Below are 17436 nucleotides of genomic sequence, written 5' to 3' on the forward strand. Positions count from 1 at the left end.
CTAGGACTCAAGAATTCATCATTCTCCTAAGTTAGAAGGAATCAGAGGGAGAAGTAGCCGACAGGGAGAACAGACTACAAAGAGGGGAAGCCGGAGACAGAGCCACGGGGAATGCAGGTAGTCAGAGGGCAAAGGAACAATGTGGAGAGAGAGGAGGGAATGGGGAGACGGTCACTTTGGCCACGCCCCAGATAACCTCTAGCAAAGGAATAGAAAACCCAAAGTGAGAGAGTCTTAGAGATAAAGATATAATTCTGCGTCTTCTGTGTTGACAAAATCAGGCCCCACTGAAGGAGCCAAAGGCAGAGCTATGGTCAAAAAGAAATTGGGTTCCAGAAAATGTATGTTACAAAAATATTTGAGCAAATAAATGACCAAGAATACAAGACGTGCATCGCTTTATCTACCGCAGCAAAGATTTTATTGATACAATAATTTGAATCTCTAACAATAAAAGCTTAATTAAATTACTTCTGTTATACCCCTGCAAGGCCAACTTTGACAGCCATTAGGGTAAGGAAACATGGGCACGTATGTTAAGCAGAAAATGTTAAAAAGCGGTAAAATGTATTCCATGTTTACAAATACACACATGTACCTTTCTCATCGCTCTCCCTTCCTGTCTGTCTGTCTGTCCCTGCCTGTCCCTCTGTCTGTCTCTCTCTCTTGCTAAAACAACCCAGAAAGATACATGTACATATTTATAAATATATTCATATACATGCATAGTTTTGCTTTCTGCTTACATGGTTTCTTATTTGTATCATAGATATATGTTACTTATGACATTTTATAAAGAAAAATGTGGAAATTCTATTAGGAGCACATTCACTCTCTCTGTTATCAGTACCGCCCTCAGGAACAGACAGGCCTTTAGGCAATCACATTTGTAGAGACCAAAGCCTCACAGAAAAACTAGTTAGGAAGGAATGGTGAGAATTAAATGAATAATATCTTTCCAATAAAGTTATAAGGACAGGCACAGTGGATTAGCTCAGACAGGAACATTCAAAAATGTATTTGAAATAAGGGAGCAAAAGCAGGTAAGTACCGCTGAAGATGAATAGTCCCACAAGATGTCTCTGTGGCTGAAATTCGGGAACGGTAGAATCTGAGACCATAAGAATAATAATAGCTTTTCAACTCAGTCACAGGAAAAGGAACACATCAACCTTGTGAACGCTTTACACTTTCATTTTAAATGTTTAAAAGAACCATACTAAATTCTGCAGTTGTTAAGTGGAATGAATTTTCTGAATTTTTTTAATACGGTTAGGTATGGATGTTCCCTTACCGGGGCAGTGTTTGGTTTGAATCTGAAATACAAAAATATAATTGTAAAAGCAAGTGTCCTAACCTTCAACCAGTCTGCCTTTTAAATACTATTTGAGGCTGGGTGGTAGGTATGATAGAAAAGAATGATTGAAGTTTCCAAGTTTCCAAGGATTGAGTAAAGACCCTACATGTCTGATAGGGATAGTTGGTGAACACAAATACCTCTATGTCACATCTGTATTTCCAGAGAAAGTACAGAAGGCAGTGCCTAAGAATTAAAGTCTGAGACACCCAGCAAAATTTCAGAGAAGCCCAAAATTTCTTTGAGAATGCATAAACTCAGCATGTCTTTGACAGAGAAGGCTCCTGGGTTTAGTTCATACATTGCCCTCAATTCCAGAGCCGCCCAAGAATTCACATGCATGGTAGATGGTCCCTTCTCTGCCTGCTGGAGTTCCACTCTGCTCTCAGGGTCAGAATCCTTAGAAGTTAGAGATGCCCGCTGAGAACAGAGCAGAATCACGAGCAGGTGCAGCCTCTGCTGCCTCCTCCACCCTCAACTCTGTGGATCTGCTTCAGCGGAGGTGGGTGGTTCAGAGCCGGGGAAGGAGTGAAGGGAGGCAGCACACGGCAATTATGTCTTCTTTGAATTGCTGCAAGCAAAGCTACTGACATTTCTATCCAAAAATGGCTCATTCTCATCCCAGAAGAAAGTCTGTCATGCCTTCCTCACCTTCCACTAAAGGAAAATATCTGTTCTTAAAAGGAGATCCTTAAAAGGATTATCAGGGGCCTACCTTGCATTCAGAAATAGAATGGGGTTAGTCACTGCCCCTGGCACTGCCCACCCAAGTCCTGCTCCCCCCCCCCCACATGCTTCCTTTGCTGCCTATCTCCTGCACACACCTGCTCCCAGGGGCAGCTTTGGGCTGACCCAGTCTTCTCATGGTCTCATGGCACGTGGGTGAGGCCAGCAAGACCAGGGAACAGTGATGGGTGCCCCATGCCTCCATGGCCTCCCTCTGCCCCCAGAAGCTAGTCTGTGCACCCTTTCTTTGGTGGCCCCTCCCAGCTACATGCTTCCAGAATGATCTCCCCACCAAGAGGTGGCTGAATTAGGAAGCATTCACCTTTGAGGTAGTTCTCTAGGCCAGCAACGCTTCCTGAACAACGTTCAGGTTGCCAAAACTACAGATGCTTCAGGAGGATTCAGAAGAAAAAGAAAACATCACTCCTCCAACCTAGAGGACCAAGAACACTCAGGATGATTTCTTTGCAAACATTCATACCCTCGCAGCATTATGTTCACGAAACCAGAGATTTTTGTAATGACAATTTCTGTTACTTGGACTCACAGATTTGGCAATCTGATTCAATAAGTTATGTTTCACACGTGAGGATGAACATTCTTGGGAGTGTTTTTGGAAATTGGTTTTCCTTGTATGATTTGAGTCTTGTTTTATTTTGCTTTTGTTCTTGCTTCAAAGCCAACTGAGATGTTCTAGCTGATTTTTTCAGATGTGTCAACCGTGACTCACCGCAATTTGATAAAGGATAAAATACTTCTATTTCTCAGGCTTAGCTTTCAAAATTCAGCATTCAAATGAAAAAAAATGAGGCCCTGGCCGGTTGGTTCAGTGATAGAGCATCGGCCTGGCGTGCAGGAGTCCCGGGTTCGATTCCCAGCCAGGGCACACAGGAGAAGTACCCATCTGCTTCTCCACCCCTCCCCCTCTCCTTCCTCTCTGTCTCTCTCTTCCCCTCCCGCAGCCAAGGCTCCATTGGAGCAAAGTTGGCCCAGGTGCTGAGGATGGCTCTGTGGCCTCTGCCTCAGGTGCTAGAATGGCTCTGGTTGCAACAGAGCGATGCCCCAGATGGGCAGAGCATCGCCCCATGGTGGGCATGCCAGGTGGATCCCGGTTGGGCACATGTGGGAGTCTGTCTGACTGCCTCCCCATTTCCAACTTCAGAAAAATACAAAAAAAAAAAAAAAAAAAGAAAGAAAAGAAAAAAAAATGATATTGCACCAGTAGCAATCAGGGATTAAATTTGTGAAAATAGTTTTTTTCACAGAAGCCTCATAATGCATCTAGACTGTTTCTTCCCTTTGTCCAACTCTGACCTAATTTGGAGCTTCCCTTTTAAGTGCATCTTGATTGAATTAATTGTTTACAAGCTGCATGTCAAAGGTGAGCTTTGTTTCTGAATAGACACTCTGGGGAAACTTCTAAGGGTCAGGAAGGTTTAAGGAGACATTTTGTCCCCTGAGGTTGACTAACGAGGCCCCCTTCCCTGTACGGAATGATGGGCATCTGCTGTCTCACACCTTCCCAGACCTGGAAGTTAGCAGAGTGCCAGTGAGGACCCAGGGCCACTCTTGTGTCCTGAGGTGTCGCTGCTGGCCGCCCTCCACGCCCCACAGATCCAGGGAATGCATTGGTGTCTGTGACTTCTGGAAACCTAAGGAGGTGGAGAGGTTGCTTGTCAGGATCTTTAGATGATCTGATCCAATAAGGCGACATGGACTTTTCAATGGCCTTAAGAAGAAATCTGTTTGAAAGAGAAACATCTATGAGCCAACAGCCATCTGCTCAAGGACAAAGGACAGCCATAAATTTCTCCAGTCTTATCTTACCCCCAGAGGGAGATGACTAGAAAAGGTCAAAGTGATTTTAATTGGTTTCTATAAGTCAAATAAATAAATTATTCTTAAGGATCCACCATATTTGGGCACTGTGAACACAAGGACAAACAATGTTTGTCCTGCCCTCAAGGAACTTCCAAAGACTTCTCTGAACAACATTCACTTAGAATGAGATGTTTGATTCCCCAACAGAGAAAATCACTACTAAGTGGATTTCACATTTCTCTGCCCTTTTGTCAGTAATTCCAAGTCTTCATTTCAAATGTCAGCTGTAGAAAGGCAATGCCCCCTGGAGAGATGGGAGCCTCCAACTCTTTCTTCAAACCAGCTGGAAATCTGAGAGATGTCTGTGACTTTTCCTCCTCCCTCACCCTTCACATCCAATCAGCCGTGCTGAATGAGCCCTACACGGTTCTCCATTTCTCCATTTCCACCGTCACTGTCTTAATTAGGGCTTCATCACATCTTAACTGGAAAATTTTGAATGTGTTCTGGCTTGATACTCTGATTTCAGCCTTACCTCACTCTTAACATTCTCCATACTAGATCATAACTGCCCTTTTTATATGTCAACCTTTATGCTAGATGATAAACCCTTGAAGGCAGCCACTGAGCTTTTAACCTCTGTATCCTGGGCACCTAGCACAGGGAAAGGCTAACAGCAGGCATTCAGCCAATGTTTATTCAAGGTATGCAAGAGAGGTAGAAAGCGACCTACGTGCCTTATATGTCTCCAAAGTACTGTGATTTTACAGTTCCTTCTCTTCAGTTTCCTCTCCAATGTCAATCATCACTTCATATGTTTTAGCAGCAGTACTGCTCCTTATTCATTTACTTTCACTACCCTAATTAATACATTGTTGGTTTCTGTCTACTGTGGGCTGACAAACCAAACAGTCAAAGTTTCTAAAGAGTGTGTCAAGTAAGGGCGACTAGGCTCTAACTGGGTCCCTCTTCTACAATTAAAGCAAACAAGCTTCGGGGCACTGGTTTTGAGCTGTTTCACCCCTCGGGGAACTGGGTTAAGTTGCTGGGTTACAGAATGCAGAAGCTGTCAACAAGTCAGTTACATTGTTTGGTAATCGATTAGTTTAATTTTTACTTTTATTTCAATGGGAATCATTCAAGTTTGCTTCTGGAAATTGTAGAGCAAGACTCTTGATTTTACTACATTTTTTAAATGATAATTATGAGCCTTAAAATGCTATTAAAATTTATCTTGCTGGAAAATATTAATGTTGCTATTTTTATTTATATCTTTGATGTTTAACTCAATCACTGTTTAATATGGAATGAGACCGTATATCAAAAATCCATGTTCAAATTACTTTAAAGTACCCTAAACTAAGACATTGCATTATTCTGTTGAAAACCTCCACCTAATCCTAATTCTCAATGGGTTCTTTGTCAATGAAGAGCTGAGCAACACAGCTCTGAAATACTTCTCAGCACAAAGATGCATTTCTTTTTTAAACTGTGGTTGGTTATATTTTAAAGTGGAGATGTTGGAAACCCTTGAAAAACATGGTTGATCTTGGAATTGAAGCCAATTTATCCTCACAAAAGCATAGCAGTTGCCTCAATTGAGAGCAAAGCTGAGCCCACACCATCTCCTCTGAAATCACCTTCCACCTAAGCCCTTACAAACATAGGCCTGAACAGCCAGGTACACAAGGCTGGCCCCAGCCCACTGGAGCGGATGGACACCTGCCACTGGATCAACAAATCCAAAGCCTAGACTAAGCCAATTAGATTCTTTCTTCTGGAAATGTAGAGCAAGGGCTCTGAGACAAAATTAATGAGTTGATGTGGAGCCCTTGACCTGAAAGGTTATGCACAGTCAAGATGGAAGTGGACTTGCTGGGCTATATGCAATAGAAAAAGCAGATAGTGAGGGGGGGCGGAGCATAGAGAAGAACCATGCTGAGGTCCTAAGAGCAGCACAGAGTATGACATCAATTCAGAGAATGCCATCCATATGATCTGCGTGGCCAACAGCAAACAAAAATGTGGAGCCCCTTGTTCATAATCAATGGGAAAATGCCATTAAAAGTACTAAAATATAAAGATTTTTCTTTTAAAGATATTTTATGATTTATAAAATGTATAGGCATACATTAGCCAGCTCAGGCTACCATAACAAAAGGTCACAGTTTTGGAGGCTGGAATTCTAAGGTTAAGTTTCTGTCAGGGTTTCTGTTAAGACTTCTCTTCCTGGCTTGCATACATCTGCCTTCTTGCTGTATCTCACATAACTTCACTCTGGGCAGAGAGAGAGAGATGTCTAGAAAGCCTTCCTCTTCTTATAAGGACACTAGTCCTGTGGGATTAGAGCCCAACCCTTAATGACTTTATTTAACCTTTAATGGTTCTACCTCCAAGCACAGTCACACAGAAGGGTAGGACCTCAGTATATGAATTTGGAGTCAGGTGGACACAATTCAGTCCATGACAAGGGGCAAGAGTGGTACATAAGTAACAACATAAATATACAAATTGAAAGAAATAATATTTTGAGTGTTATAATCTTATACAATTTAGTAAATACTTTATTAGTGTACTAGATTGATTATAAGACATTGGCTCACTTCTGCAAATATAATATATTAGATCATGGCCCTTATATTTTTAGCAATTTCATTTCTGAATGGTATCATTGAAAGCAAGATGAATTGCTACTAGAATATTCAAGATTACAAATAATTTTTTATCATTTTTAATTTTGAGGAGGAGCCATCTGCTGATGCCATTGTTGCTGGACCTGTTATGAGCATTTTATAGGCTGTGAAATCATTGGGACAAAAATCTGATTATTTTGAAATACAAATATTAGTACATCTAGGATTCATGATTCTTGAAAAATCATTTTTCTAAAAATATATTTAACCCTTTATACAAATCAGTTTTATATAAGTCTAAGTTTAATTTTAAATATAAATTTGTACAATGGCATTTTAATATTTCCTCTTACATCTCCTGTTCCTTATGGAGGTTATACTGTCTTTATGATTTACATATAATTCAAACACCTGTTCACACATTCTATAACTGTATCTTCAATTGCAAGAGAAAATTAATTTTTAAATTATCTTCATTAATATTTGGTTTATCTGATGCTTCATATGAAAATAGTGTTCTTTTCCATAAAATGTGATGCTCTTTAAATTTAATTTCTATTTCGAAGCTTGTGGATATTTGTTTAGCAATGTTGCGGCAGTTTTCAAAATCAGGAAATTTAAACTATGAAGAATTCTACTAACTCCCTGGTAGGCTTTATTTGCCATGTCCATGTGTACATTTTTATTTTATAATAATTTGCTGACAAAGATTTACCACCTGGGAGCCAGCAGCTCCTAGCCAAAGATGTAAGATCTGTGCTGATACCCCAGAGAAGGACTCCAGAGACAGACTAGCAAACTGGCCTCCCGCCATGGGTCACTGTCCTCACGTGGTGTCCTCCTCTCTCCCGGGGCTATGGCTGCTGCTGCCACTGCCTCCATCAGCATCATCACCACCAACCTGGCCCAGGTCTCAGCTTTGGATGGGCAGCCAGGCTGACTGCTGTGTGCACACTGTCTGTCTGCTGCTCCCCATCCCACAGGACTGAGCCAATGTGCGTGTCTGTGCTTTCACTTCACATACCACCTCTGCTCCCAGGCACGTTCCAACCAGACTTAACTTACAGCACATAGGCTCCTCGTTGGCCAGTTCTGGGACCATCCCTCAGGAATCCAAGCTGAGCTTGTATCATGTTCTTGGATGCCCATTCAATAGCCCTTGGTATTTTCACCAAAAATTTCCCCATCGGGTAGGCACTGCTGGATGCCAGTCATTGCCCATTCGCTCTTCTTTACCAAAAGAAAAGTTATTCTTTTCAGGAGAGCCAGGTGCTACCTTCCCAGAACTCTTTACATCTAAAGTAATTAGGTAACTCAGAGTCAATGAAAAATTATCAGAAGTCTATTAGAGATTTTTGGGAAATGTTTGCTTTCTTGATAACATCCAGCCTTTCTCTTCCTGCCAAGAATGTAGACATAAAGCTGAAGGCAAAAGAGCCTTCTCACAATCATGAAGCAACATGCAAGAAGACAGAGTTGGCACACTGTTCTCTGATAATGTCAGGAAGCAGCTACACCATCCCACAGTGCCAACATTTGAACTTCCTGGTTAGGCACTGCGTCTGGTTTCTCTTACACGCAGCCCAATGCAATCTTCATCGAGACACCCTTTTACTGAAGTTAGCTTGGGTAGATTTTTGTGTCTTGTAACTTGCTCTTTGTGCTCCAACCACATCCTATGGGATCTGTTTTGTGCACAAAGACCTTCCTTTAAGGTATTTTCACTCCTACCAAACAGTACCTGAGCTCTTTCTTTATTAGAGGGCTGCCATAGGCCTGTTGGTCTTAAGAACTGTAAGTGCAGGGGTAGTCAACCTTTTTATACCTACTGCCCACTCTTGTATCTCTGTTAGTAGTAAAATTTTCTAACCACCCACCGGTTCCACAGTAATGGTGATTTATAAAGTAGGGAAGTAACTTTACTTTATAAAATTTATAAAGCAGAGTTACAAGTTAAAGCAAATAATAATAATTACTTACCAAGTACTTTATGTCAGATTTTCCCTAAGTTTGGCAGAATAAATCTTTATAAAACAACTTACTATAGTTAAATCTATCTTTTTATTTATACTTTGGTTGCTCCACTACCACCCACCATGAAAGCTGGAACGCCCACTAGTGGGCAGTAGGGACCAGGTTGACTACCACCGTGTAAGTGCATGGGAACTAATGTAGCCTAGGAACTATCTGTAACCTTTCCTTTATCGGGATGGTCTCACTGCAGGACTGAGTAAGAGTTACACCTTGTGGGACGTCACTATAACACTCACACATCTGCACTCACCCACTGGTTTCTTCTGGAAACATTTCCTAATAAACTACTTTTGCATGAATTTTAATCTCAGGGTTCACTTCTGGGAAACCCAACCTAAAAGGCAGCCCAAAATTCCCAGAACAGAATAGTTATTACCAGGTGTTATAGACTGACTACTTATATCCCTTCATAACTTTTTTGTTGAAACCCTAATCTTCAATTTGATAGTATTTGGAGGTGGGGTCTTTGAGAGGCAATTAGACAATAAGGGTGGACTACCATGATGAGATTAGCACCCTTAGAAAAAGAGGAAGTGAGACAAAACCTCTTCTCTGTGCATTTGCCAAGAAAAAGCTATGTGAGGACCTCACCAGGAAGAGGGACCCTCTTTAAGAACCTGAGCATTCTGACACCCTGATCTCAGAATCCTTGCTTCCAGATCATGAGAAATAAATGCTTGTGGTTTAAGTCACCCAGTTTGTGGTAATTTGTTATATCAGCCCAACTGACAAGATACTAGGGATTTAAAAGTAACCTAAAAGCCAATTAGTTTTGACATTTGTTTTATATTCAAGACTTCAATAGAAATGATAGCATCCTTCTTTACATCACAAATACACTCTGAAAGAAATTCCCGTCACTTATCCCACATCCCATATGATAGCAGCCCGGGAAAATTTTTTTTTTATAATTGTTGATTGGAAAGAAAGAGAGAGTAAGAAGACAAGAAATGGGGAGGTGGGGGGGAGAGAGAAGCATCAACTTGCTATTCCACCTAATTTTCTATTTAGTTATACACACATTTATAGTTTTTTGTTCTCTTCTGTGCCTGACTGGAGATTGAACCCAGGACCTTGGTGCATAGGGACGACACTCTATCGACTGAACCACCCAGCCAGGGTCAACCCAGGAATTTTTTGATTGTTGAAATATGTGGTACTTAAATATATATTTAAAAAATAACACAAATATAACCACAAGAAGAGAGTGCCACTATCTTGATACCAAAAAGATGAACAAAATATAAATATGTCAGCCAAGGTGTTGATTTAAGGCAGGGGTCCCCAAACTTTTTACACAGGGGGCCAGTTCACTGTCCCTCAGACCATTGGAAGGCTGGACTATAAAAAAACTATAAACAAATCCCTATGCACACTGCACATATCTTATTTTAAAGTAAAAAAACAAAACGGGAACAAATACAATATTTAAAATAAAGAACAAGTAAATTTAAATCAACAAACTGACCAGTATTTCAATGGGAACTATGTTCCTCTCACTGACCACCAATGAAAGAGGTACCCCTTCCAGAAGTGCGGCGGGGGCCGGATAAATGGCCTCAGGGGGCCGCATGCGGCCCGTGGGCTGTACTTTGGGGACCCCTGATTTAGGGCTTTCACAGCTCAGAGCAACTTTAGTGGGAGAAGGACTCCGGTATAGCACTGGCTCCACAGACCACAGGTTGACCCTCTCGACTTCCTCATCACCTCCCAACACTGTACTTTCTTAATCCGAAAGTCCTCATTATTTTTGCTATTTTTTTTTCTGTTGGCCACAGAAGACATGCATTTCAGAGTTGTGTGCGTGTGTGTATATATAAAAGAAAATTTAACAACTTTATTCACAACACGATTATCTTTTATCTTGATGCTATGAGTCGTCTCTTTGATGTTGGCAGGGCTGGGAATTATTTTTAAGAGCTTAAATCAGTACTTCCGTTGAGAAAATTGGATTGTGCTGGTTTGTAAGCTCAAGATGAAAAGCTGAAACCCTTTCCAACAGCTCACTTTTGAGGGCTGAGACCAGGACAGATGGCTCACTGTTCCTTGATATGATTTGATTACCTGTCACCGCCAGATGCCAGTCTGAGGTACGTGAAGGGAAGCACAGACACACAGCTGTAGCTACAGAGGTTAGGAGACAGCTGCTCTTTCAATACAATGACTAAAAAGCAAAATGCTCCTTAAGATTTTAGGAAACACAATGTTTTTGAAATTGGGAAATGTCTTTCTGTCTTAAGAGGTCTGTCTGTCTATGGATAAAGAAGATGTGGCACATATACACTATGGAATACTACTCAGCCATAAGAAATGATGACATCGGATCATTTACAGCAAAATGGTGGGATCTTGATAACATTATACGAAGTGAAATAAGTAAATCAGAAAAAAACCAGGAACTGCATTATTCCATATGTAGGTGGGACATAAAAGTGAAACTAAGAGACATTGATAAGAGTGTGGTGGTTACGGGGGGAGGGGGGAAAGGGAGAGGGAAAGGGGGAGGGGGAGGGGCACAAAGAAAACTAGATAGAAGGTGACAAAGGACAATCTGACTTTGGGTGATGGGTATGCAACATAATTGAACGACAAGATAACCTGGACTTGTTATAGTTGAATATATGTATCCTGATTTATTGATGTCGCCCCATTAAAAAAATAAAATTAAAAAAAAAAAAAAAAGAGGTCTGTCTAAACACATTCCTTTCTAGCTCGTAGATTTCACTGAATCTTTGTCATCATCTTGGAGTTCTCTACCAAGCTGAGTTTAGGAAATGTCCCAATTTTAAAAAGCACCATTGATTTCAGAGACTCCAGAACTATCGGGCTAGAAGGAAACTTCCAGATCATTTAGTGCTGAGTTCAACCTTTACGTTTTTCAGGTGACTGGTGACCTCCTGGCACTCTGGTAGCACATACTCATGCACTTTACTCAGCAAGACGGTTCGTGCATGTCAACTTTGGGTAACATAAAATCGGAAACTTTCAACCGCCTTAATAAAGGAGGAGAAATGTGACTGAAGGAGCCCTGGAAGTTCTGGCAGAACCGAGGCAGAAGATGCAGCTGCGACTCACTGCAAACTGGAGAAACTGCAGGTCTCAGAAACCCACCCTGACCCTTCCGCCTCTCAGAAACCACGGGGTTTCCTGCATATCTGCTCATTCATCTTACACGTGGCCCAGATCACCTGCAGCTCAGGTGTCCGTCACTGACTGACTGGATGTGTCAAGTCCCCAAGCAGGAAACTTAGTTGACACCATTCACAGTCATGTCAGACTGGTCACTGATGAGTCTACTGAGGAAACCCCCTGGCCAGGTGTCCAATTCTAGTGCAGCCTCCTGATGCCTGCAGCTGAAAGGTAGGGTCACTTGCTCAGCTGTGGAAGAATCCCCAAGGCAGGAAACAATTGGCATCTCTAATAACATGAAATGATTTGTTCTCCTGAGAAGTACTGTCAAATTCAAACAAAATTATATCATAGCCAAGCAGAGTTTATGGAATATACAGATAGTTCAACATATGGTTTGAACCTTGCTGCCATAAATCATATCGATAGATTTAAAAATAAAATAATAATAATAATAGGCAGCAATAAAACATTTGGTAAAATTCAATAACCATTCATAATTTTTAAATTCAAAAAACTTATTAAAACACCATTAGAAAGGCAAATGATAATATGTAATAGACAAGTAGTTAATACCTTCAGTATAGAAAGAGTTCTTACAAGAAAGAAATTTTTTAAAAAATCACCTCCTCAATTTAAAAATGGGCAAAGAGCCTGACCAGGCGGTGGCACAGTGGATAGAGCATCAGACTGAGATGTGGAGGACCCAGGTTTGAGGCCCCAAGGTCACCAGCTTGAGCGCGGGCTCATCTGGTTTGAGCAAGGCTCACCAGCTTGGACCCAAGGTCACTGGCTTGAGCAAGGGGGTCATTTGTTCTGCGGTAGCCCCCCACACCCCCGGGTCAGGCACATATGAGAAAGCAATCAATGAACAACTAAGGTACCACAACAAAGAATTGATGCTTCCCATCTCTCTCTCTCCCTTCCTGTCTGTCCCTATCTGTTCCTCTCTCTGTCTCTATCTGTCTCTGTCACATAATTAAATAATTAAATAATTAAATAAATAAATAAATAAAGGGCAAAGAATTTGAAAAGGTAATTTATGCACACAAAAATACTCAGCTTCATGAAAAATTAAATGCAAAATAGCGCAATACTAAAATATTACAGTAACTCAGCAAGTAGGCAGAGATTAAACTAATGATTATACCTGAGGCTGTTAGGTGTGGTAAAATACACAGTCTCCTGTGATGTTTTTGGAAGCATATATTGGCAAAACTTTCTGGATAAGTTTCTGGCATTATTGCTCAAAAGCCTTAAAACTGATTATGCAATTTTACCAGGAATTTATTAGATGTATTCTTGTTATTTACTAGGTAGATGTTTATGATGATATCCCTTATATTAGCTGTGATTTTTTTTTCTTCTTTGTGCTCTTTTATATTTTCCAAAAATTTTTAATGATTATTAATTTTGTTATTGAGAATAAAAAAGTAAGCATTCACAAAAATATAAAAGAAAAATAAAATTTCAAAATAGGAAAAAATAAGTAAATATTTAAGCCACTCTCTTTAAAATCAGTACCAATAAAAAATGTCAAATGTAAAACTACTACATAATATTTTTATAGCCTGTAAACCCAAGACATAAAGAAGAAGAATACAGGGTCAACCCATAAAAAACAGTTTAGGAATACTAACCAGATATAGAAAATAGTCTTTTAGAATATAAATCATAGGCCAGAAACTGCAAAATAGTAATAATAAAAATACACAAACTTGTGACTCACAAAAGATAATCATATCTTACTTTCTTAAAATTATTGTGAAGATTGGCCCTGGCCGGTTGGCTCAGTGGTAGAGCGTCAGCCTGGCGTGCAGAAGTCCCAGGTTCAATTCCCAGCCAGGGCACACAGGAGAGGTGCCCATCTGCTTCTCCACCCCTCCCCCTCTCCTTCCTCTCTGTCTCTCTCTTCCCCTCCCGCAGCCGAGGCTCCATTGGAGCAAAAAGATGGCCCGGGCGCTGGGGATGGCTCCTTGGCCTCTGCCCCAGGCGCTAGAGTGGCTCTGGTTGCGACAGAGCGACGCCCCGGATGGGCAGAGCATCGCCCCCTGGTGGGCGTGCCGGGTGGATCCCGATCGGGCGCATGCGGGAGTCTATCTGACTGCCTCCCCGTTTCCAGCTTCAGAAAAATACAAAAAAAAACAAAAAACATTATTGTGAAGATTAATTAAAATAATTGATGTAAAAGACCTCTCAAATAAAAAAAATAATTGTATAAATGTGTTGTTAAAAATAAAAATATACATAATGATGTGATCCTTGCCATGCAATAATCACTACTTCCCACTTGCCAACATACGGTATATGTTTTATAATATTAGTGAGTACTATTGATATCCAGAAGAAAAGATGTAAACGCAATGGTTTATAGCAGAAGAGTGGTTTTCACCACGGGCTCTCACAGTCTATGCTTTTTGGGGCTTGGGACCTACAAAAGCCAAAATATGAAGAGAAGACATTAGGGAGCACAGATCCAGAGAGGGCATAAGAACTGCACCTACACCCAGGGTAGATGTGCTCTAATTGTCTTACAAGTGCTTAAGGCGCAATATTCAAGGTCATTTCTAGCCTACCCCCATCCAGAATGGATGAGTGCCATTCTTCTCTAGAGGCAGCAGAGGTCAGATGGGGCTAGAAAACTTAACAAGGGGGCTGCAGAGGGCTCAAGGAGAGGTGTGTCTAAATAGAAAGGGGTGTCCAGGAGAGTAGGGTGGGCTCTAGCCCTCAGGGATGAGACTGAAGGCCCAAATCTCATTTAGGAGCTAGGAAATGAGTTGGACAGTATATAGGAGTCACTCCTAAACCCTACCCCCATTCCCACTCGAACTTCCTCCTTGGGTTCTGAATTGGTTGGAAGACAAAATTCAAACCTGAAGTCAAGAACTCTTTTGTGCCTGAACTAGTTCATATACCAAATAAAAAGTATTTAAAATAGAGAATAATTAGTAAATTAGTAAAACAGTTTCTAAATGTCTAGTCCTAAATGTATTTTACCTACCTAATACTCTCTCTTGCTCCTCCATCAATACCTAGTTCAAAACTCAATGTCTTTCATGCACCCTTAGATGTATGTGTATGTCATAGTAAAAGCCAAACCACTCGGTTTGAATGCTAGCTTCACCACTTACTAGCTGTGCAATTTCCAACAGATTGCTTAACCTTTTTGTGACTCATTTTCTTCATCTGACTAATAAGGAGTAAAACACTTATTTTATAGGGTTTCCAGAAAGGTTAGTAAGACAAGGCAAGACAAGCACTTGGAAAGTGCACAATACATAACAAAAGCATCATAAATGGTGTTTTGTATTTTTAAGTAAAAAATATGTTGTTTTTAACATATTTTGCAAATTTTACTTTGCAAATTTTATAACATCACTGTTATAAGTGGAATGAGATAAACTTTTATTCTCTGGGATACCTCTAAGGAAGTATTGTGTATTTATTTGGAAGAAATATTTTAAATTTTTATTTTATTTATTCATCTTAGAGAGGAGAGAGAGACAGAGAGAGAGAAGGGGGGAGGAGCTGGAAGCATCAACTCCCATATGTGCCTTGACTAGGCAAGCCCAGGGTTTCGAACTGGCGACCTCAGCATTTCCAGGTCGACGCTTTATCCACTGCGCCACCACAGGTCAGGCTGAAGAAATATTTTAATAAACAGATTGGGTTTGAGGCTAAGACCTCAAAATCATGCTTCAGGTGACAAAAATATGTACTAACTCGACATTCAAGGGACAAGTTGAAGAATTTGGTTTGCTTCTGAGAAAGAGAGAAGAGAAGAGAAGCCAAATGGGAGGTACAGAGAGAGAATGAAAGGAGAAAGCAATCTAGAATTTCATGCCCAGGTTAACTAATCAGACAGACACAGAGGAGAGGGTATCAACAGCTAGACTGTCTGGTTTAGAAGAAAATCATCCCCTTTCAGGGTTTTAAAAAGGACTTTTATATGATTTTTATGCAGTTTCACTCGTTTTGCAGAAAAACAAATGCTAGGACTGGATGAGTCATTTCTTCTAGTCTATAGGCTGGGCAACCGAGACGGTCATGTTGCCAGAAATGCTGATAGAGCAATGTGGCTATGAAAGCCCTGGCATGGGAAGGGCACTGGTTTAAAATCTCCACAAATGGAGATGCCAGTATATTTTGACTCAGTATTTTCCTACGTTTTCTTTTTGTTTGTTTGTTTTCAGCCTCCTAGGGTCCTATCACTTCAGGGAACTTAAGGCAATTTAACGTGTCCGCACACCCCATTAGCCTGGGGTGCACCTGGACTGTGCGCTTCTGTGTCAGTTTTTTCACCCCATAATATTTACTTGATTCTAGAACACAGGTTTAGCTTCGGGCAGTTTAATTACTCTTGCTGCATCAGGTGAGTCAATTGGGAAACATGAGCCTCTGTTTAACAGTTTATATCTAACCTTTTGCACATGGTTAACAAGCCTGGTGATGCCATGTGACTGTATTAATTATATTCCATCAAGGCAAGAACTATCAAATGCATGAGACAAATATAAAGTAGACTGTTTGCAAACTAAATTAAGGTCTACCTCAATTCAATCATAAGTCAGAGACTGCAGATAAGACATTGAAACCCAGAGGGTATTTAATTTTATATGATAGAAGCTATGGTGGTCAAGTTACTCCAAACTTGTCACCTGCAGTGCACAGGCATAGATCACTGGCTACCCTGGGTCGTTCCCTAAGTGTTGGGCATGGTGAACTGAGGCAACTTCGTTCAAAGAATAATTTACTTTTTTTTTTAGAATTAAAGACAACTTAGAACAATGGTAATGAAGATTACCAAGAAAAAAATTTTTTTTTTTGTATTTTTCTGAGGTTGGAAATGGGGAGGCAGTCAGACAGACTCCCGCATGCGCCCGACCGGGATCCACCTGGCATGCCCACCAGGGGGCGATGCTCTGCCCATCTGGGGTGTTGCTCTGTTGCAACCAGGGCCATTCTAGCGCCTGAGGCAGAGGCCATAAAGCCATCCTCAGTGACTGGGCCAACTTTGCTCCAATAGAGCCTTGGCTGCGGGAGGGGAAGAGAGAGACAGAGAGGAAGGAGAGGGGGAGAGGTGGAGAAGCAGATGGGCGCTTCTCCTGTGTGCCCTGGCCGGGAATTGAACCTGGGACTCCTGCACACGAGGCCGACACTCTACCACTGAGCCAACCAGCCAGGGCCAAGAAAAAAAATTTTTTAACCTCAAAGGAAAAAACCCTTCTCTCCACCCTCTATACACACTATGCTCACACAGCTTCACAAGGCAACAGATTTCCTTAGGCACGCACATAAGATACTATCAGTGAGCCTCCCAGTGATTAGGTGACTAATTGCTTGGCATTTATAATCCAGCCAGATGCACTGGAAATTGTGTAAAGAGAGGAGAGGAGCACCACAGAGTACAGAAAAGAGCACTCAAATTGGGGGAAGTCATCCAATGGAGAAGTGGAGGTGGGAAAGGCCTAGTTCACAATGTGCCTGGTATCCCTGTTGGCACCTTCCTGGCCCTCATTCCATGGCCTGGGAATCTCAACGGGAACCTCTCCTGGGGAGCTGAGCCACTCAAAGGCCCATTTAAGGCATCAGAGCAAATGCTGATAGGTACCATTTGTTCTGAAAAGGAAACTCAGAACATTCAGTTATGCAGTAAAGCCAAAAATATGGTATTACACACACATCTCCAACAGGTTAACAGTCTCGTGAGCTACCTTTATGCATTTTTGGACTTCT

The 17436-nt window shown here is 41.2% G+C and overlaps 1 non-coding gene across 1 annotated transcript; it reads right to left on the reverse strand.

Moving 5' to 3' along the window:
- Positions 1–16810: 16810 nt before the first annotated feature.
- Positions 16811–16886, reverse strand: TRNAT-CGU (transfer RNA threonine (anticodon CGU)). Its single transcript has one exon. It is a non-coding gene; the product is annotated as a tRNA-Thr (tRNA).
- Positions 16887–17436: the final 550 nt, after the last annotated feature.

The sequence above is a fragment of the Saccopteryx leptura genome, chromosome 3, assembly GCF_036850995.1.
Source record: "Saccopteryx leptura isolate mSacLep1 chromosome 3, mSacLep1_pri_phased_curated, whole genome shotgun sequence".
NCBI classification, from domain to species: Eukaryota; Metazoa; Chordata; class Mammalia; order Chiroptera; family Emballonuridae; genus Saccopteryx; species Saccopteryx leptura.